Source organism: Corvus brachyrhynchos, unplaced genomic scaffold, assembly GCF_000691975.1.
Source record: "Corvus brachyrhynchos isolate BGI_N302 unplaced genomic scaffold, ASM69197v1 scaffold26, whole genome shotgun sequence".
Lineage (NCBI taxonomy): Eukaryota > Metazoa > Chordata > Aves > Passeriformes > Corvidae > Corvus > Corvus brachyrhynchos.
The window spans coordinates 13520900-13542146 of record NW_008239324.1 but is presented as its reverse complement, the minus strand read 5'-3'; the positions used below and the strand labels follow the sequence as shown (position 1 = coordinate 13542146).

Sequence of the window (21247 nt, the reverse complement as noted above, 5' to 3'; positions counted from 1 at the left end):
GGTTGAGCAGACCTGCACAAGGAGGATGTAAGTCTTCTGTGGCTTGATTGATTTAAGGTAGAATAGGTCAGTCAGATTCAGGAGTCAGAGCACTGGATCTTTTCAGATAAACAGAGCCTGTAATTACAAGCCAGTTCCACAAGTTTAAGATTGCTCACAGCTCTAAAATTGAAGCTGTATTGAGAAGTAAACAGGTACCATTATATTCTCCCCTTATGTCATAAAACCTACAAAATTTGGGTATCTTTGCTTTGTAAGCACAACTAGAGATGTTTGGAAGAGATAAAGTAAAAGGGTGGCATTCTAAGTACCCTTTCCATTACTGGAAAAAAACCTTCAAAAACTCTCAGAACTTTTGCTCAGACAAGTCTGTTTTAATGGGCATAGGGTACAAATTGCTTTGATAACCATATTCATCCACTACCTTTATATTTTGAAGTATTCACTCTAGCTTTAATTTTATTAATGTATTTCTTTTATCTTTCATCTGAATAGTGTTCTGTATGTAAAGTGACCAAATGTGATTAATGATGAATAGATTAAGATGGGACAGGGTGTTTGAAAAATGACTTAAGTAGTGCATGTAAGTCACTGGCTATAGTCCCAAAATGCAAATTCTGGTTAAGTTAATGACTGGAAAATCATGATGGCACTAGTGTATGAGTTCTACTTTATTTGAAATTGCTTTATAAACAGTAAATAATTAGCATTTTACATCAGGACTAGTTAATAGTATCTATTTATTTCCATAGGCACTGGTATTTTACAGTCAAAGTGTAAATATAATTGACTTATATGATACAGTATTTTGCTGTCCAGAGTTGGTAACAGTTTTGCCTTGCAAATACCTTGCTGAAGTTCAGGTCCCATTAAAGGTTGGTATTTTATTATAATGCCTGGAATAACGTTGTCTGCAATAAGCATGTCTGGTCTTTCTGCAAAGAAGCTTCTGAACATCCTTTAGGTTGGGATTTCAGGGGGGGAAATTTGTTAATATGTTCACTCCTGCCTGACAAATGAGCATTATCGTCAATGTGGGTGCACATTTCCACTTATCCTTTTTGTAGCTGGAAAGCTTTATGAAAAATAAATTAATAATGCATACTAAATTATGTCTGCAAGAGACATTTATGTATATATTGCTAGCTTCAAGACGATTAGATTTACATTTCTTTAAAAATGATTTTTTTCTCGTACATCCATAATGCCTTTAGAATGCACTGCATGATAGAAAAATGCAATCTTGATTTCAATTGAATACCTGGAAGGAGTGTTTTTCCTCCTATTAATATGTACATGTGTTCCCCTAGAGTTTGAGTTATTTTTCCTGAAAGAGACTCTTCTCTTGAATTACCCTGGTCCAAATATATGCCTTAGGATGCAAAAAGCAGTGAAGTAGATGTCCTATTATCATAACTTGAAAGAGGTCCATTTAATAATAGCCTGTATTAAACAAGAGTCTGCTAACTATACAGTAAAGAGTGTTTTTCACCAGACAACATAAACCATATGTTTTAAATGCAGCTAAAAATGGATGCAGTGTGCTATTCCTTTCACCTCAGCCTGCAGTGTATTACTTAGATTTGCAAGGCATAGCCACCACTAGTACTTAACACTGCTGAAAGAGCCACCCTTCAAGGCTTTTTTAACCACAAAGAAAAGAGAAATATAGTAGCATCGATTGTTAAATCCTGGTGCTTGTTACTCACTGCCCGCACACAGAACATCATGCCTTTGTAGCAGTGAGGAGAGTTGGTATTTATCAGGGTTCAGAGCTAGTTCAGCCACACACTTGACAAATTATTTGTGGAATTGTTGTATTCACAGTCACTTAAATAAGAATCTGTCAACACAAGGCTGTGCTTTGTTGCAGCAGGTCTCACAGTTTTTCCTGTGCACTCAAAGAATGATGGATTGGAGGTAATGCAAATTCACTACCATTTTATATGCTGGTGCCTTCTTCATAGACAGGAAACATAGCTCAGTATCATCTTGTAAAATGCCTTAACTGTAAAGGCCTAGTTCAGTGTTGAAAGTGGTTTTTAAAAATGGTATGTTGGAACAGGGAAATGTAATTCAAATATTTTCCTCACGTCTCATTTTACAGACTGCTTGTTGGAGCAGGTGTGCATTCAGATTTTCCCAGGCTAAGTAGGACATATGCTTATCTGTGCTTGGTAATTAAAACAAATTAATAAATACAATTATTTGATTTTATGGCAACTTAAAAGTTAATACTTCTTAAAGGCATGTTAAATTTAAAGGCCTCACACAGAAGGAAAAAAAAATATGCCCATTTAAGTAACTCAGTCTGCTTTGCTGATAGTAAATTCATTTGTCCAACAAAAAATGCCTATCTGAAAGCTCTGTAACCAGTTCCAAAAGGTGTAGCTCACAGGTAAAACCCACAATCTGCTGACAGAAACAGCAGTTACAATATGAAGTAAAAAACCTTATCTGTGCTGGCATATATTTTTTTAGGTTGATGTCCAAAACTGGAATGTTTTGCTCAGGACTGAAGGCAGCTACAAAACTCGTGCCACTTTCTACTCCAGCAGAAGTCAGAGCTTTTCCTTGCCCTACTTCCAAGCCCACAGGAGCCCACCAACAGCCTGGGACAGCACTGGGAGGGATGTAGGAAGCTGGAGGCAGCCCTTGAGGATGTCAAAATGAGTAAAGAGAAATGATAGCAAGCACTGGATGAGGCTTTTCTGGAAAGTTCTGATCTCGGTGGAATAAATGGAGTTATGGGCTACTTAAGTTATATCTGTGCCTTTTTCTTTGTGGTTGTTCAGGAAAATGGATCTTTCTGGAGTTGGAAAAAGCTTGTCTGTGCAGGAGAGGGCTTTCTCAGAGGCTCACTTCAAGCGTAAGGAATGAACTTGCCAGAAGTTAACACAAATCTTACCTTGTACTACCTCAAATTCAGAGCGCGTGTCTTTGATATAGGATAATAATGAGGGAATTCCACAACGTGTATATAAAAATGTTTTCCTAAAAATCAACCACAAATTTTTGAGAGTGAACATATGAAGAATATAATTCACTTGGCTCAATGCCCTAATGGGAGGCCCAGATCAGTGTGCTGTTGAAACCTTTGTAGATTATAACAGGTCCTACTGAAGTCGGGGAATATATTTCCATATGCTTCAGGGAAGCCAGATTTTAACCCCAGATACTCTGAGCCTTAAGATCTGAGCAGACTCCATAAATTTCAGTGCATGCTCAAGATGTAAGCATTTAGCTCAGCTGCACATTGGGGCTGAAGGAAGCTGCCCTGGCACCCTGTCTGCTTTCTGGGTAGTCTACTTTGACTTGCTCAGTTTTATTCTGTTACAAGGCCTGTATTTCTCTAGAACCATTAAACAACTTTGAATTTCATGCCTGTGAAGGGTGTGAACAGGTAGCTCTGCAAGGTAGACCCCTGATCCCCTTCATTTACCAAGGCATCCAAGTGCAGAGCAGGGGCTGCTGCTCCTGCAAGTATATCTGCAGAGATATCAGCTTTCACAGAAGTATTTGGAAACATTTAGATGACTTCATTTTATTGAGAAATGCTGGTAATACAACATTGAATATAAATTAATCTGCTCTTGTTAGCCTGGCAGAGATGTACAGGTGCCTCCCCCTGTGCCTCTTTACCTCCAGCACTGGCCTGTGTCAGCACTGTGGTACCTGCTGTAGGGACCAGGGCTACACTGACCTGGTGGCCTGGGGCACTGTGACCACAGACACCTCCATTCTGGCTGGAGAGGTTGGCCGTGACTTCTTTATCATGTGGGCTCTCTTCAGCCTTGGGGAAGGCATCTGTTCAGCAGAGCCACTGCAAGGGCTGTGCTCTGCAGCCTCCCAGAGTATCCAGACTTTATAGTATTTCCCCCAACAGCCTTTCAAAGCACTTGGAAGCTCGATGAAATTTCAAAGACTACAGATTGACTTACAGTATGGGATATAGTATTTTCACTTGCACCTAAAAACGCTGTTGTGCGGCCAAAAATTCAATCGCCAAGAAATCACACATGGTTCACAACACAGCTCTTTGATAACATTAAAAGTATATGTAATATTTTGAAATCACTGGCCAATTATTTCTAATAGTTTCATGATAATTTATGTAGAGAATCTCTCTGTTGGATATGTTCCTGCTTTGGTCTAAATGTATTTTTGAACACTCTGTCAAACATCCCCATTTGGCACCTATTTTGTTTCACTGAATTTCTTTAGTATGTCCAGATCTCTTGCCAATGTATTTGCAGAACATATTTTGACAGCTTTGTCACCAAATTTGTTACTTCTTGTGTTTGGAATGTGTATCAAATCGCAGATATTAATGCGGGTGTTTCTTTTTGGTATAGACTCAACTGGATAATACCTTTGTCTTCTGTGGTGATGAATATAATAAAGTGAGTGAATTTTTTTTATTAATTTCACAAGTTATTAAGATTTAAAAATTGCAAATGTCATAGATGTATTGGTTTGTTTTTGTGTTTGCAGCTAGAAGCATTCTGAGCAGAAAACTTTAAAGAGCTGATATCACATTTCTTATTTGAGCTTTATAATAGAAATTTTATGTATGTGAAAGCTGTAGCTTCTCCCTCCCTGTGCACGCACATACACGTGTGTGTGTGTGTATATATATATATGTATAATTTTATTTCATTATGCTCGGATTAACTAAACTATTGAATTTCAATCTGTTGTGCTCTTTCATGAAATAGTCTTCCTATTGAGTTTGTTGGAGCTGAATGAAAATGGTGTATTTAAGGCTGATCATAATCTTTGCCATCATGTTTTTCTTAATATGGTTTTTCTAGATTAAAAGCGATGACAAGATAATGCCTGTTGAAATATAAAGGTCTTTGCTTTGTGGGTCTGCTGCTAGAAGGGGGGTGGCTGAGCTGGCCCCCCTGGCACATCACGTCACCTGTGACTCAGAATATTCTGAGCTGGAAGGGACCCACAAGGATAATCAGGTCCAGCTCTTAAGTAAATGGCCCATACAGGGATATTTTGAACCCACACTCAGTGTGTTATCAGTACCCTACCGTAACCAGCTGAGCTGCTCTGGGGGATGTCCCAGCCACACAGTCCCTGCAGCCCTGCTCTGGCTCTTTTTCCATGGCCTGGCACAGCTTAGGGTCCTTTACCCTCACTGGGTGTGTGCAGACCAAGAGAGCACCCTGGATCAGAATGAATGAGCAGCACATCCATGCTGGTTTTATCTATTGTCCAGAGAAGAAGGCTGGAAAAGTTTAATGAATTAAGTCACCTTTGACAGTTGAGGCTAAATGCATGTGGAGGACCTACATTAGAATTCAGTTTCAATAAGGCCATAGCCCCTGATTATTCTTGCTCTGTTGTGGATAGTTTTGTTGTTGGAAATACCTTTGGTCACCCTGAAACATGATCTCACACATGGAGCATGGTGCAGGTCTAGGTGACAGCACTTTCTGAAATGGCAGGGTCCCCCAGGAACACTAGAAAACATCTGCCTGCCTCTAAGGGTTGCTTTTTTGGGCCACTTCCTCAGTTCTTTAAAAGATGCTGTTCAGCTGACACAGAGCTCTTTGATTTTTTGCCCCTGGCAGATTGGTTGTTTACTGTGCTGAGTAACACATATCAAGTAGTAGATGAATCCTGAAACAGCTGGGTTTGCTGCTGATAGTACCTCTTCCTCCTATGTTTTGAAATGGAGGGTTTGATTTTGAAATGTCAGTGGTCTTTCTGAATTGAGAGATATTGCCTTTTACAAAGATTTGATCAAAATTCCCAAGTAGTAACCAAAAAAATATCAGTTACTGGAATTATGTTGTATAAAAATGCAGTTGTGAATCTCAAATAGCTCTGGAATAAAATCCAGATTATTTTTCAGTGGAGACTGTCATATTACACCCTTAGAATCTGTACCTTAATTTCAGTTACATCTGTAGACTTCTGTATTTCTCTTTTCTAATTCATTAGGTTTATAGATAGTTGTATTTGAACTAGAAATTAATTTTTTAAAATTAGATTTTATCTACTGTCTTACAAAGAAGATGGTATGTAATATGAATGGAAAACATTCCCAATACAGTTTAGGCTTTAATTCTGATCCTGTGGTCCTATACAATAATGTCTGACTTTTTGAGCAATTTCTTCTGCTTATCTGAACAAGTTGACATACAGACTACAATCAGGGCAGACACACAGTCAGGGCATCAGAGGCTCTTCATCAAAAAGAAATTGTATTAAGTTCAGACAACAAGAATCAGATATCTATTCTGTGTCTGTACTAATTATAGCATATATACTGCATTTTTGGGTAAATTATTTCTCAAGTCTGAAGCCCAGCATCAGCAAGGGCAGCAATCCTGTGCCAGCTGCTAACATTCTCCAGAGAAATAGGAGCAATAGGCCACAGAAAGAGTCTGATCATAACATACTTTTCTTGCCATTAGAGAGTAACATAATAGCTGCTCTGCTAGGTTCAGAATACCAAAAAATTTCCTACAAAATAGTGGAGGCCAGGGCAAGATGTGGAATAAGTTAATATTATAAAGAACAGACTGACCTGCCATTGATTCCATTTTCTTTTTGGCTAGAAATTTTGCATCACAAGATATATATTTTGCTTGTCAGGTTTACTATTGACTTTCTTTGTTTCATTGAAATTCTGAATTTTTGCTACTTGTTGAGTTTTTTTGATGCAGTGGTAACACAATATAAATCAAACTCCCTAATCCACACAAAGTAAATCATCAGCTATTCTGCATAATTTTGTTTGAGTGTAAGTAGAAGACTAACTCTTCCAGACAACTTCTAACAGATTGCTAAATACGCAAATAATTTGCTTATTAGAGGTGATATTTATCAGAAAAACTCAGAAGAATGTATGCAGTGAAATATATCTATGGCCATATGAAAAATGAAGTGACCTGTTGGAGACAGCCTGTAGCTCCTGAGGAGCAATGAAATGCTTAGGGAGGTTCCATGAAATACATGAGATTGTTGTGTATATATAAAAAGTAATAATGTCATCTGGTTTTTTTCTGTTTCCTGTTGATTGACTTTTATAGCTTGCAAGCATTATGCTGGATTGTAAATTGCAATAAATTTAATCAGGAATTATTTTATTCAGCCTACTAATGAGGAATAATAGCATATGTATCAATTAGACATGTCAATTTGTGTGAAGAAATAGATTTACAAAGGGATAGTAGGTAAAAAAATATCATTGGTATCAATTCACTTCATTATTTTTAATTTGCTGTGAATATTGAGTGCTTCCAACATAAAATCATTCCTCAATTAAAATAAAACAGCTGTACTCCTATCAGCTTTTCATTGCTTGTTGTTGCTTACAGATTAGCAGTTGTCATTGGCTTCAGTCTCATGTAATTTCATTAATTTGTAACCATAAATGGATAGAAAAAGAAAATAATAATAAAAATCTTTGGCTTGTCGATGTACTAAATATTGTGTACAAATTTTTTTTCAGATTGCACTGAAAGGGCAGAACTAGTGCAGCAGCAACACTTGGGGGATATCAGGACTGTGACAAATGCCATCCACTCTGTTCTCCAGCATCAGCAAAGCCACTTGTGAGCACTTTGTTCATTTGGTACTTTTTTACTGCTCTAGAGTCCCTGTCTTTTCTCCTAGGTGATCTGTGGCAAACCTGTTCCCCCAAATGTGCACGAATCCTGGAGTGCACTGCTTTGTAGCTTGTTTTTGCTGCATGAGGAACGAGCCCCTCACCTTCCTCTGGTAGCGAGTCACTGCTCTTATTTAGGGTTCCAGGATATCACCGAGCATGTTCGTGTCTTTGAGTGACACGTGTAGCTCTGTGGTTGTCCTTATTTCTCTTCAGATAGATCAAAAGGCTGGCAATAAGAGCACACAGAGAGAAGCATGAGACTTGCAAAAGCTACTTTTGCAAGCCCAGATGTGAAAATGTGGAGCATAATTTCTTCTGTTAACTTCTATTTTTCTAGTAGTAAGTTCTTAATGGCCTTACAAGGTTTTAAATTGGTCTACCTTACCTTGTTATCATCTAACTATTATTTTAATGGAAATTTTAAAGATATAAGTGTGTTTAAATGTGCGGTATATAAGATGTATGAAACAGGCAGGAAGAATCAATAATTGTGTGTTTTATATTTTAATAGAAAATAATATTCTCTCAGATGACCGTGGCTTCAAGAAATGAAGGCTAGCTGTACTTCTGATTATTTTTTTTGCAGCTGTTGTTGCAGGTTTCAATATCTTGAGGTCCTTTTGATTAAAGGCATTTTATCACAGTGTATTTTTATTATTTTTTTGTTAGCAGGGAGAGTTTTTTGATAGAATCCCTAAGAGAGGACTCATGTTTGTAGGGAGACTGAAAACACGGGATCTGAATCCTAGTTAACAGTGAATTCTCTATTACAGGAAGTAAAAGCTTATGAATATTTTCCTTGGCTCTGAAAGTGGATGCTGACACTAGCTTGTATTGGAGAATTTTAACTAATGATTACCACAATACTTATCTGCTAATTTGTTTCTCCATGTCTGGAATCAGTATGCTAAATATGTGTGAAGTTTTTGGAGCTCATGCTAAAATTTCAACAAGCCAAATACTTATCTGCATTTCGCTATTATTGAAATAATGATAGTAATAATAATAAATAATAGTAAACACAGCAACTGTTTCTTTTTATGTGTTCACTCAACTAAAGTAGGAGATCATCGCATAAGCTGAACACATCTTCATTATTTTGATAAATATAGATTATTGTCATTTAACACCAAAGGCTAGTTAGAAAAAAAGCCTGTGTGAGTTTTTTAATGCTGTGCTTTTGAATAGGTATCTACATATTTCAAAACAGAATAAGAAGTGCTGATTACCATAGACAATCCTAACATACAGATAAGATATTTTTAATCTATGACAGTATCTACACCAGGATTTGAACTGATTCATTTATCTCAGTTAGTATATCTGTGCAAACTATCGTTTCTAGATTGATGCCAAACTTCTTGGGTGATGTTGAAGAATTTTCCCAGTTGTACACCAAGCATAAGAAAGCTTTCAAATTGTGGAAGAAAATGACAAACAGGAAATTCGTATTACAGGCTTGATTGCTGAATTTCTTAAAATGTAAATTGTTATGAGTTGGGATACTGGTATTTACAAATAAACTTAGTTTTTATCAGTTAATTATCAACAGTCACTGTCAATCATTTTTGTATTTCCTGTTCATATGCTTGAATCTGTTAAAGTTTAAAGTTGTCTGTGCTTTGTGTCTTTTTAGTGCTGGAATTATGTTAAGCAATATGGTTGCCTGTTTAACAAATGTGATCATTGTTTTTATAAATATATGGAAAACTGGATATTTTTACTCAGTGAGCTTATTTCTGTATGACATTGTGGAACAATAAACTTCAGAATACTCAGTGCACTGAGAGAAGCTCAAGTTAAAGGATGGCTCTTATGGAACGAGAGGAGGCTGCAGCATCGTTCAAACATTTCTTGTGCTGCTGAGCTCCTGCCTGAGAGCTCCAGTCACTGCAGTCTCCAGGGATATTCCTGAAGATCTGGCTGCTGTAGCTCTGTGACTCTTTTCCTTTCTCTTTCTGCAAGGATTCATCTCTGTTGTCCATCCTGGTAGTCTCTGGTGCTGGCTGGCCTCTGTCACTGCAGCCAGACAGCTGCTGGGCCCCTTGGCACAGGTCAGAATGCAAAACCTCATTTTTGTTTCTCACGGGAGAATCACAACCAACCATAAACTTACATGTTCTTGCTGGAGAGCTGATGCTTCTGTTACTTGACTGTCGTAACAGCTAAACCTTAAACTTACAATATTATAACATTCCCAATATGCAAATTGGCTTAATGGGATAAGGACTCAAATAATAAAAAGAGAGACAAAGTATTATATTTCTTTTTTTATGCCCTTGTAACACATTCATCATCCTTTTCATGCAGTAAACAGTATTCTTTGAATCACACGAAGATCTTTTTAAAACCAAGGTTGAAGTTAATTTTATCAGCCATGTGTCTTAGAAAGTACCCTCCCTGTTTGAACATTATTTCTCTGTGTAAAGCTATGACTGAGTTTACAGGCTTAGCAAGGCCTTAAGTGATTTGCTTTATACAGCTATTCAGCGTTGCCCTACACACCAATAATCCTCTAGTATAATAAAATACATGTCTTTCCTTCTTTACTAGAAGTTATAGAGAAGTCTTCTGATCATCCAGCTATGAAAAGCACCATGACTGGTTCTGCCCAGAAGCTGCATGAATACATGTGGAGCAGAAAAGTTGCTCTTTATAGCCAGCTGTAAAATTCTTTCAAGCCCTGTGAATGTTCAAGCCTGAGAAGGCTTTTCTCACCAAGATATAGATGAGCTTCAGCATACCAGCCTTCAGCAGTGTGGGAGTCAAGATTTCACTCCAAGCCTATGCTTTACTGGTGAAACTCAAAGTCAGCCAACCCATTTCAAGAAGAAAAATGGAATTTGATTCCAGTAAGTGTCCACAGAACACACTCTAGATTTGACAAACGTTGTAATTAGTTGCTTTTGTGTGTTTAGTACACAGTGCAAATGCTGTAAAATGTTTTTCACATGATGCAACATTGCCAGCAGATAATCACTGGAGCAGTAAACCAAAAGAATTTGTGTATATCCTACAAGCTGCAGGAGGATAAGAAAATGTAAACAAAAACTAACAGCTGAATTTTTCAGATGATACCATTCCTTTTCTTTTGTTAAACTGATTTGTTTTAAAATGTTACTTTTTGTCAGTTTCTCTAGAAATTGATTAGAAACCCCTAAACCAATGCTGTGAAAATGCTTTTGTTTCTGTCCTAGTTTTGACTGTGTGAATCTTTTTAGAACATTTTCAGTTTAATTATGCAGCACTAAAAATTGCAATTAAACTGAATTTGCAATTGAAACTGCTCATTTTAGTTAACTGTCAAATTTACTATGGCGTTGTGAAATAGGGGCCTTTATTATTATGAGGTGTTTTGAAAAAAATGACGTTTTAAACAGGAGAAAAATGTCATATCCCTCAGTCCTATCCCAACGAGCCAAAAATTTAAGGAGCTACCCAACCAGTGAAGCTGGTAACTCTCGAAGCACAATGGATTTTTTTCAGGTGATGTCTTAAAATATTGGTAAACCACAAGTATGGATGGTATTGAATAAAGTCTTCTTTTTGTGTATTTAATATCTTTTGTGAAATGTGTTTTTCAAAGGTAGGTGGAAGGCTAAAGTTGCTTTAAAGTAGTCTAGTGATAATCTACTTGTCTTAGGGATATCTGACATGCCCTGTTTTGCAGGATGCTATGATGCAATTTGATGGATATTATGTATTATATGAGACTGTACAAATCTTAATATCTCTGTTCCTCTGTTTTAGCATGTGATGTACAGCTCTGTGTACATAGAGCAGCTCAGATGAGTGTCTGAGACTACCCTTTTCCTCTAAGCCCTAGGCATTTTTATCACTGTGCCAATAAAAGGAAGGGGATTTATGGGGTACTGCTTTTTAATTCATTCAATTCTCTGTTCATTGTGAGGTTAATGTTGTTGATCTATTTTTCTCTTGAAACAAATAAAAACAATATGTGCTGACACTGACTTTGACTTTTGACATGGGAGATAGAGGTCAACATTTAATTCTATATTTATAGACTATATGAACAATATTATCTGTATTAAAAACTGTTCACTCAGTCCTTGTCATTTTACAACTTAGTTCAGTAGCTTATATCACATTGAACGTTTTCTCCAACTCTGATCAAGGTGCCATCATTCACAGCACTTCACTTAAGGGGTTGTCAGCCTTTCCATTAAAAACACCTTTTTTCAGGGGTTCATAACTTGACTAGCTAAAAAAATTACACCAAGACTGACCTGGGGCTTTATTTTAAGCAAAATATACGTAAAAATATACCTCAGTCCCAGAACCCAAAAGCCAACAATGAACCCAAATAAAGTGAGGAGCTGACTTGTTTGGCACATATGCAATGGCTATTTTTATTTAAGAAAATGATGTGATTTATCAAGCAGGTATAACGCTGCTTAAATGTTTAACCATTTCTTTTCTGAAATGTTCTTGGCTGTGTATAAGAGGTGCTTGTCTGTCCACTTTTAGGTGCTTCATGCCCCAACTACTCAGAAATTGGTTACCAGCGACACGGTTAATGACGTGATGATTGTAATGAGTGTGTGTGGTAGAGCTGTACCTGTGTAAGCCCCCTCACAGAGGAATTTACACTTCATGAGGGTGTTGTTCCTCTCAAATGAAAATAAGAAATTATTCCTTTTCAGGAAAGGTGAAGGAAGGACAATCCCATTTTATTTTAGTGGATACAGAAGAACTGAGACTGTGCATGAGCATTCCTTGGGATATGGAAAAGGACTTTGAGATCCCTTCAGATCAGGTAAAGTGATTTTGCTGAGACAAATCTTTAGACTTTCTGTGCTGTTCTGACATTCCTGGGTATAAGGGACTTTGCTGATTTTTAGGAGCTAAGGATGTGTAAACATTCTTTTATTCTTGCTTTCAGGATAAAGGCCTGTGCTGTACCATTATATTCAGGAAAGAAAGTGAACTATCAATGCAATTATTATTAATCTGCATTTTTTTTAGAAATTATCCAGTCTTCTTTGAGTCAATGGCAAGAAATTTGAGATTAAAGTTGTCTTTCTATGCAAACAGCCAGTAATATTTTCCACAGGTCGCTTTTTTCACCTAAGTATGTTTTTCCTTGGTAGTAATAAGAGCAAACAAAATGGAAAAACCCATGCAGTTTAATCTATGTGATTTTAAAATATCTTAGCATGTACCATATTTATGTAAAAAAACCCCCCTAAAATAGCTATTGCAATCTGTAAGTTTTTGAAATATGTGAGGTTTTATATTAATATGCATATACATTGGTCCATCCTAACTGCCAAGGTATTTTAAGTAAGGTTTCTAGAAATTAATATGCATTTTTAGAGTGTTCTGTAATTCATATATCATTCTTGGAAAGCAGAGAATCTGCCACATTTTGTATGTGACTGCCTTAATCAGGGCTGTGAAACTGAAACATTGATGGATCATGTTACATACCGGGCATCTCTGAAAAGTTTTTCATTAAAATGAACTCGTAAAGAGACTTAGTGCTTGTTTCTCAGCAGATGGCAAGAGGTGTTTATTTGCCTTATGGAGTTCTTTCTGTTTATATACAGAGAAACGGAGATGATAACTCTGAAGGATCTGGTTAGTACTTGTAGGAATATTTAAAATAGATATGGTTACTATTAGCACTAAAAGTTCAGTTATACACTACTTTTTTAACTAATTCTACCTTTGCATTAAAACTGTTCCAAATATTGGACTTTCTTGGAAAAAAATGGAAATATATCTTCCTGCTGCAGAATCTAGTGTCATAAAGATTTTAATATAGGGGCTTTTTTTAATAGTCAAATCTTTTCCATTAAGTATCTTTCTTCTCACTGCCTGATTCGCTGTTAAATAGCTCCTGCTCTATTTCTGGCACTTTTGAACTTTATTTCTCTTTCCTTGTCCTTTTTCTTTCCATCTGTTTGTTGGTTTCGTTGTCTCTTAGCTGCCGTTCTCCATTATTATATCCTTCAATCTGCAAATCCTCTCCCATATGTGCTCTTGTCCTTCCCTAGGCCTCCTGCCTTTTGATTTTTTCCAGATCTCATTTCCTTTTCACCTGATCTGGCTTTATTCAACTCTGCTCTTGTCTATCTTTCGGCCTGTCTCAGGCCTCTTTTTTTTCTTTCTGTCCAGTTGTGAATCCATAAACTAAACAAGACTTTGGCAGAAGAAGTCAACAAATGTGGTGTTCAGACCAGAACTTGACAGCTGGAAAAGGAAAAGGAGGATGCAAAAGCCAAACTTTCGATTAGACTGGTGTGAATACTTTTTAATGAACAAAACATTCATTGAATGTAACCTCTTCTGCTTTCAAAGTTTCCTGCAACAGATTGAGACATTCTGTATTTTATGTAGTTAATATTATTTATGAATTTTATTTGAACATATTCCTGATATGTTTGTAACAGTTTATGCAAGGAACCATGCTTCGTACTGTCTTGGGCATTTGAAAGGATAGAAAAAGTTATTATTTGAATTTCTGGCTTGGGTGAACTGCAGAATTAGGAATTGTGCAGATTGGAGACTTCATCAGTATAAAATTAAAAATTCATAATTATGGTTAGGGAATTGAAATTTAATTTAAGGTGTGATTTGAAGTTAGAATTTGTTTTTTCTAGAAAGATTTAAAGATCTGCCAAATATTATCACATCAAATGACATTTTAAGTCGGAATGGACCAAATGTCAGTTATTTTTGCCAAATTCCTCTAAAATTCCTGAACAAGTAATCTTACTAATTTGCAGACTGCCTGCTCTCTCTAAGTTTGGTACCTCGCATCTGTGCTAACCAAAAATAAAGCTTTAAGTATTTGACTGAGTTGAGTTTTAGGTTTTCTGTGCTGTTCTGCTTTACTGAGGAGGGAAGCACCATGTTTGCAGGAGTGCCTGCACCGTGGCAGTGTCAGCACATTTCCGTGGGTCAGGGCTCATTAGGAGTACATGAACCTGTAAATAACAAACATATCAAGACTCTGTTCCCCCTAACCTGACAATATCAAAAATACCTAGAGACAGGTGAATTTTGAATGAAAGCTTAAAAGGCTAATCTGATCATTGCATACTCTGTACACAAACCCCTGGTTAAATCGTGTCCCCTCCACCTGAAACCACTTCAAAATGCCTGGTCTTGTTTTAAATAAGTAAAATTTAAACCCTAACATTGTTTCTATGATAACAGCATTTTAGTTACAGCTCCTAATTAAAAAATTAATTCCCCAGTCTGAAGGCGTCAGAGTGGATTACATTCTTTGTTAAAGGAAAAAAGAAAGAATCTTCTGTCTGATGACCTTTATTTTAGCTGAAGGCTAATAGACATCGAGCTCTAGAGAGAAAATTCTCTCAGGAAATATGCATACTAATATTACTTTATTTACATTATTGTTTTCTAATTCAAATAGGAGTGCTGCTATTGGTGCTATGTACACAATTTCCCTGCATGGCTTTGTAGCTGAAGCTCTTGCAGACACTGCCAGCAGCTGTGGCCTGGGCAGGTTTTGGGGCACTTCTGCCCCGTGTCAGGAGCAGGGGCAGCTCATGGCTGCCCCTCTGAAGGGGCTGGTGCTGCTTCCCTTCCAGTTGCTTCCTCAGCACTCTCTGCCTTAGTTCTGCCTGGAGAAAGTTGGGTCTGTCCTGGATGGACGCTCTCAGGTTGATGTTTGTGTGTTGCTCTGTAGCACAGGCTGGTTTTCTTGGGCTCTATTGCCTGGGTTGCAGCCAGTCCCTTGTGCTGCTGTGTGAGTACAGAGTAAAGGGCACAGGACAGGCTTCGACCTCCTGTGAAGACATTGCTGTGATGGCAGGGAAAGAACCGCTTCTCTGCAGAGCTGTGACAGACAATGGGGAGGAGGAGTTGCAGGACATTGTTAGAAATTGCTGGTCAGAGGGAGGCAAAGGAAGAGATCTGCCTGGAAGAACAAAGTGGATGAAGGGCCTTGTCCAAGGGTCCCTCGTGTGGGGTGTGTTTGTGTGCAGCCACTTGTGAGTTCACAGCCCTGCTCCAGTGCCCATTCTAACACACACAGGCAGATTCACACCAGAGTTTCACCCATCTGCATTGCACAGGAGTTTGAGTGGAATAACTGGTAGATCATATTTCTGGCATTTGCACAGGGAAGTGGCCCTTCACACTAGTATTGATTCCCATCCTTGAGACAGAGGCTCTCCTCTGTTTCAACACTGCCCCAGGAATTCCCTCTTGGAGTGTCTGAGCAGCCTACATTGTGCCATACCTTGCTGGCTTATGAACTCCTCTTGCCCAGGTGCAGGTGAGCACTGTGTTTCACTAAGCAATGCTGCATCCAGGCACAGCTAATAAATGTTTTTCACTGGATTGTGGAGTTTTTTAAAATTACATTTACAGCTCTGGGGTAGAGATGCCCTGGCTGGGAAAGTTGATTTTCCTCTGTTCTGAAGCAAAACCAAGAGAACTGTTTTCTTTGATGTTTTTCTGTCTTGCAGGCTATCCCAGTGGCCTTACTCTTGAAGAAGAGGAGAGTCCAAGGAGCCTTCTCTTCTGCACCTAGAATGGAAAGTGAGCACGCATCTTGCTTTCCTGGCTGATGATGCAGGCACACTGAGCTTTCTTTAAGGCAATTCAGTAATTTCCCTGGAACAATGTACCTGCAGGAGTGGAAGATCTGCAATGAAATATACTTTGTCTAGAGAGTGCTTTATTGCTCACTGCCTAACAATAGTCCCTCATGTGGAATTTGCCTGTAAGTGTGCTGTTTTACATCCATTTACTTCAGTTTTTACTCCTGTGAAAGGGAAGAGGGGAAGATAAGAAGTAACGTTAGGAGTCTGGTATCTGCTACTATTTGTTATGAAGGTTCTGTCTCCTAGGACATTGTTTACCCATCTTAACTGGTAATGTTCCTCAAAAACTCAAAAACACTACCACAGCAGTAATGAATCTTTGCTGATGGACATCAGATGTTTTTCTGGGGTTTAAAAGAGTCTAAAAGAAATCAAATTATTCAATCTTCAGAAGAGTTAACAGGTGTTCATATCAGAAAGGTAATGAAATATTGCCTCAGGTAGGGAAATAGTGCTGTAGTGCACCAGTAAATCAGAATGCTCTTCTTGTTCTGAGCTGACTGAACTTGCTTTCAGTAGTTCAGCATATCTTTGTTTATAAATCTAAATGCTATTGTGTTGTATTGTACTTTGCAGTGTAATAAATTGTAACATTCAACATTAACTGGTCAGGCTTCAGTGATAACAAAAGTTCAGCGGGCTGGTGGCACTCTGAAAAATATTGCCTTCTATTTATAGTATTGTTACAAATTGAAGTTTTATTTAAATTAGACAATGCTGAGAAGCTTACAGTAGATCAATAAACTAAAATACAGTAACAGATTTTAATTCATGGCTGATATGCTGCTAGTCTTTTGTCACATGCATCCTTAATGTCCCCTAAACAAAATCACATTTACATATCCTGTGGTCTGGTAAAGCTGCAAAACTGTTTTAAAGAAGGAAGATTGTGCTGTGCAATGAGCAGGAAAGATGTTGGGTAGGAGGGGAAAAGGCCAGATAGCTTCTATTTGGTTGGTGATTTTCTGTGTGCTTGTTTTGCTGTTTTTCTCTTCAGTGAGTCAGTTTAACCTGAGGTATATTTGGTGTACACCATATAGATGGTGCTAATGCTTGGATTCTGCTCTCCTATTCACGCCAACATTTCTCCAATGACAGCAGCAGCACTGTTTTTCTATTACTTTAACTCTGTTATGAGATTAGATTGTAGTTAATATGATATATCTTGTTCTTAGGGGGCACCACCACCTTTTGGGGTTTGATTGGGGATATGACAACCCAAAGACTACCAAACAATGTTTTTAGTGCTTTTGCTTGAATTAAAATATGAGGTTATCTTTCAATTATTAGAATTTGATTTCTGTCAGCTCTATCTAATCATTAGGTGATAGTTCATATGTAAGCCACCAACAATATCTGAGCAGTCAGCCCTGGGTGTGTGCATCGGCTGAAGACAAAGGAATTGATGTGTTCCCGCTGACACAAGAGGAATGGTCAAGAATCTTAATTATATATTAATCATCATGATCAGCTGACACAACCAACAAAGTCCCTCTAACACTATCCAAAATAAACTTGAAATAATGGTGCCAGAAAAATCACTATGGAGCTTTTACAATACCACTGATTTATCTGAAGAGTTTTGAGATGGGTGATAGGGAGATTTGCCATTAGACACTGTTAAATTTTAAACAAAATCTAAATATTCTTAGAAGAATTCCCATTTGGTTCTTCCAAGAGAAGCATAGGTGCTTTAGAGCTGAGAGGATAATTCAGTCTGACCTCCTAAATGTTGCAGATAAAACTGATGAAAAAAATGTTATATATACTGTATGTCTAACAAGATTTGTAAGTGTATTCCCCTGCCAAAAAAGATCCAGCTCTTTTTTCCCAACATAGTAATTCTAAATGGCAAAGCCTGTGCTAAGTGTCCCTCTCCCAACGTGTCATGAACCTTCACATGTCCTGCTAGTTTACACACAGACATAGTGATCCTGTGCACTTGTTATGGGCATAGGAACAATCAGTGCCCTTCTGTGTCTCTATTCCAAACTCCACTTTGGATCCCACTGCTGCTTTTCTTCCTTCCCACCAGATGTTTCAGGCAAGACCAGAAGCAGGCTAAAGATTTAAAATACCTGCTATCGAGAAGGCTGTGGCAGAAAGGCCTATGAAGAAAACAGAGAGATTAGTGGGAAATTAGAAAACAAAAGTTCTGGATTAACTAAATAAAACGCATCTTCTCTACCCGAGATTAACTGTTCTCTCTGTCACGTCTGGAGATAGACAAAGCATGGATATTTGTGGCAGATGTATGGGGGTGTGTATCTTCCTTCTGATGTCTGGATGTGGGAGGTGGGAGGCACAGCAGGAGTGAGTGGCACAGGGGAGTGGGTGGTTATGGGGGGTGATTACAGGGGATCCTTGAGGCACTAAAGAGGTATTTGGCTTTCTTTTACTGTCCCTCTGGGAAGTGTGTGCAATAAAAAATTGGGGTGAGGGGCATCTTGGGTGGGCATGAAGGGCACTGAAAATCCTCTCAGCTGAGGAAGGGCCTGAGCTCACGGGAAAGTAAGAGCACAGCCGAATGTTTTGCATTTCCCCCAGTCTGCTGATTCTTTTGTCCTCCGAGTTATCTTGTTCTCAGGGTCAGTAATCTTTGCATACTGCCAGATACTTGTGTCTTCTGAAGTCCTTTTTAAAAATATTTTTATTTTTCTCCCTTCTTTGCTGCCACTGGGTTATTCCCCCTTCTTCTACCTACTGCTGCGGCTGCTGCCTTCTCAGTGTGTGAAGTACCATTCACATCAAATAAAGAGGGAAGTAGAGCAGGCTTTTAACTTCAGCTGTGGGCACAGCTGGGGGGAGCTGCTTTCTAGCAGCAGGAAACATTGTCTTCTTGTTCTGTAAGAATTTCTGAGGTTGGTTTTCCCTAGATCAAAATGTAAAAGAGACTCCACTTCATCCAGAGATTATACTCATATATGTGTGTGTATGTAGATTCACGTATATACACACACACAAATAATATGTTTTCTTTAATCTTGACCTTCTTTCTTCTCAGATAGTCTTCCTCCTCCACCTTAGCAGCAATGGGAATCTCCCTGAGAGACCTAAACCTATGGAGTGTAAAAACTGGAGAGAGATTATCTTGTGCCTTTTTCTGGTTTTTGTCATCGCTCTCCTTTTTGGTTGGATGACAGCACTGTGATCTAGAGAGAGAGTGAGACAAGCAAACTGGCTGTACTCTGCCCCATTTGGCAGAGAATACTAAGATCCTCTGAAATTAAAGTCCATAGTTTTAATAGCATTTTTGAGACCTCATCTTGCATATTAGAACTTAGCCAGGTATTAGGTAATTTAGATAATAAATTCTCTTCAAAGTGACCCATCATCCTAGTATTTATTTTTTTTCTAGAGGATGTAAGGCATAAAAGCAAGCTTTGTAGTTTTATATCTGTCAGCATGTCACATAAATATCTCAGTAACTACTGATCTTATCACCATAAAACTTCCATTTATACAGTTAGACATGTCATGTTGGTCAGTTGCACAAAAAGTTAAGCACATGCAATATTAAACTCCAACCCATGCCAGCTCCATTAGCCCACATCTTGAAGTTCTCTCTGAACACTATTAGAGGAGAAGTGGGGGAGGAGCAGGAGGCAGCATACAGCAGAATCAGATGAGGATGGGCTCATGTTGAAAATTACTGAAATGATGAAAGAGTTTGCAGAGGGATGTTTGGAGTCTTTGCATTTCCCTGAAATCAAAAGATCTGTTTTCTGTTTGATGAATGGCTTTAATAGTTTTAATGACCTCATATAATTCATTTGATTGTATTGTTCATTTTTATTAGAAAATCAGCCTAGCAACGTTTCAAGTTGTATCACCTTTGCATGTCAGAATTGGACTCTGATCTAAACTTGCCATCTTAAAACTTATATTACTTTTTTACCATTCTTATATTAAGAGTTAAATTCAAAAAATGCTGAAGTTAGTTATTTTTTTAGAATTCAGGCTGCTTCCTAATTCAGACTTGGCAGGAATGTGTCTTTAAAAAGCAGTGTAAGCAATTATTTTTTTCTAGAGTAAAGTTTGTTGGGAGTAATAGTTTAGAAACTGTGCAATTTATTAATTTGATTTATGTTTTGAAAATTTCCATGAATACTTCAATTAATACTACTTACTAGTCTTAAGTTCTGCTGCATTTTGCATTTTATGCCCCTTGGAAATATGTTTGTAGAAATATCTTGCATAGTAAGTTATGTGTGAGTCAAGGCGTTGTCAGGTTAGGTGAAGTTAAAGGACGGTTTTATAAAAAAAATGCATGCTTAATTGTCTGCCTAATTTCATCAAATTAGTTAATTTTATGTATGGAGACTATAGAGAAAAAAATGACTGAAAGTATGTAACTTGGTCCTCTGTGAGGCCTGGAAACTACATTGTCTCCTCTCATGTCACACATCCTTCCACAGATACCTGCAGCAAATTGCAGGTAAAGGTAGCATTAGGTGCCACACACATATATCTGCCTAGGCCAAAATATTCAGCTTCTGGAAAATATTAAGAAAGTCACTAACTTTGCATCTTTGTGCTTGTTTTTACATTTGTGTGGATTCGGCAGGGTAGCACATTATTTACTCTAAGAAATACAGGGAACATCGCTCATACTTATCTTTACAGAAATCCATGAGGCTGCATTTTTTGGCAGCACTGATAGCAGAAAATCTTTCTGTTGTTAATGATACAAAATCAACTTTGCTATGGTATTCCCTAAAGAAAACAGTGCATTAAAAATAATGGTGGTTAAATTTGTATGTGTTCAAGAGTGTTAAAATGTGAGGGGTGAGTCCAGTGTTCTGTAACAGTGAGACATTTGCAATGCTGAAAACATGCATGTAGCTTTCCTAATTTCAGTTAAACCACTTATGTGTTAGTCTCAAATTTTTCATTTATAAAGCTGTGTTTAATTTAAGGCTGGGTTGAGTGTGCTTGTCACTGAGTCCACTATTGGCAAGACTGGTCATTATAAAAATATTAGAACTAATCTTGATTTGCCAGGATC

General features: G+C 37.8%; 1 long non-coding RNA gene across 1 annotated transcript in view; it reads left to right on the top strand.

Moving 5' to 3' along the window:
- The window catches only part of LOC108448370, a 48325-nt gene that overhangs the window by 5001 nt on the left and 22077 nt on the right, over positions 1 to 21247 (top strand). The window contains exons 1-6 of the long non-coding RNA XR_001864271.1: positions 1 to 2673; positions 4356 to 4403; positions 7478 to 7580; positions 10190 to 10488; positions 12301 to 12413; positions 16102 to 16358. The exon at positions 1 to 2673 is cut by the window's left edge and continues 5001 nt beyond it. This is a non-coding gene — a long non-coding RNA (uncharacterized LOC108448370). The remainder of the gene's footprint in view (positions 2674 to 4355; positions 4404 to 7477; positions 7581 to 10189; positions 10489 to 12300; positions 12414 to 16101; positions 16359 to 21247) is intronic.